This window comes from Clupea harengus, chromosome 14 (genome assembly GCF_900700415.2).
Source record: "Clupea harengus chromosome 14, Ch_v2.0.2, whole genome shotgun sequence".
Classification (NCBI taxonomy): domain Eukaryota; kingdom Metazoa; phylum Chordata; class Actinopteri; order Clupeiformes; family Clupeidae; genus Clupea; species Clupea harengus.
Genome location: NC_045165.1, coordinates 3862228 through 3864045, shown reverse-complemented (window position 1 = coordinate 3864045; position 1818 = coordinate 3862228). Strand labels below are relative to the sequence as shown.

Sequence of the window (1818 nt, the reverse complement as noted above, 5' to 3'; positions counted from 1 at the left end):
TGAACTGCATGCAGTCCCTCTCTCTCCGCTTCCTTGTGACGCGTATAGCCCGTGCATGCTGTGACGTGACCGTACTGTGACTGAAGCCTTCCTCCACACATGATGTCCTGATGAGGAGAGACAATCAGCTGTAAGGCTTCAATCAGATCCCCGTAAGACACTCGTGTTTTGTAACGGGGGCTTCTGCATCTTTATAGGTCTCTAAGAGTCTGTGTGTGTGTGTGTGTGTGTGTGTGTGTGTCTGTGTGTCTCTCTGTCTGTGTCTTTGTGTGTGTGTGTGTGTGTGTGTGTTTGAATGGATTCCTTCATCTTTGAGTCCTGTCAGTCATCTCAAGTGAAATATTGTGGCAGTTGTCCTCTGCACGCCAACAATGATGGAACCCATTGTGTACGTACAGTAACAGGTATGTTTTTTGTTATGATAATATAATATATTATAATAGTGACATGAATGACTAAACACATCCCCAGTACCAGTGGATGGGATCTGTTTTAGCCTCGGAAGGTACAAACTGGAAGACTTAACTGTGTAGCTTAAAAGACTTCCCTCTAAGCTCTCTCCTCCCTTTTGTGTTGACCATAGAAAGAATGTTGACAAAATACATTCAATTTATTAAATTATAATCAGAAAAGACTTGGTCATCATCACAATGATTAGGGAAAGTATATTGTAAGTTAAAAAAAAAAGAAAAATATGTATAGCAGTGGTCCGAACTTTATTTGAATGCCATACAGACACAGGTCAGAAGCTATCTATTGATTGTCTAACCATTTGCTTTTTTAATGCAAAGTTTTACATTTTTATTCAACATAAAATGTCACATGACGGCATTGACTGGAGTTGACCCTTGTTTAGTATATGAGAAGTGTGTGCTTAGCCGAGATGAGCGGGCCGATGAGCTCGTGGCTGTGGTGTGAGCCGTAGTGTGTGTGGTGTCGGCTCTGCCGTGAGCCACCTCTGGCCGAGGCTGCTGCATCCTAGCCTGCTGTGAGGGGTTGTTGTACAGTGCCATCTAGTGGTCAAGAAAGTATGTGCAATTTCTTTTTATATATACAGTATATATAGAGAGCGAGAGAGAGAAAGAAAGAAAGAAAGAAAGAAAGAAGAGAGAGTTCCTGTATATTCTCCAGGCCTGTGAATCCCGTGGACAGGCTTTTCCCATTAAAACCTGACTTTTTCCTTACACCTGGCGCTGCGTCCGTGTCTTTTTCCCCAAGTATACTTTCTAAAGTAGCGGTGCAGTTGCACTGCAGTTGTGTGCCAAGATGTCATCGAGTGCTGCTGTATAATGTTCCAACACGAGGTATATTACAGTTTCATCCTCTCTGTCATGTGTCCTCACTAGACCCAACAACGCATGATGTTTAAGACCCATGCCAATTTTCCAACATTTAGCATGTTGTTTAGATAATGATCACATAGGTATAATGTTGTTTAAATAATGATCTGGTAGCTTAAACAAAGGATCTCATTTATAGACAATAAATTATATTACTTACACACACACAACAAATTGTATTACTTACTTATAATGATTATTATATGTTATATGATATTACTTGCGTATAATAATAAGTAGCTACATGAATTTATTGTCATTTAATAGTTTTTATAACCTCACGCCTAATCTGTCACAATGACTAGTTTCAATCTCTTCACTTAAACAGTTAACATGGTTGTTGAAACACACAAGGACCTGAAATGAAATGATTGATGATAATGTGCTATTATGTACATTACTTGTTCATTTATGTGTTTTCCTGTGGGCTCATTAATCCTCCACCAAGATAAAAGCAGAGTGATGCGGCGGTCAAATG

General features: G+C 39.7%; 1 protein-coding gene across 1 annotated transcript in view; it reads left to right on the top strand.

The window, feature by feature from the left end:
* LOC105909803 (signal-induced proliferation-associated 1-like protein 1) overlaps nucleotides 1-1184 on the top strand; it is a 46289-nt gene extending 45105 nt beyond the window's left edge. Inside the window, exon 21 of the mRNA XM_042709803.1 lies at nucleotides 1-1184. This exon is cut by the window's left edge and continues 664 nt beyond it. The gene's annotated coding sequence lies outside the window, so the exon portion shown is untranslated.
* Nucleotides 1185-1818: the final 634 nt, after the last annotated feature.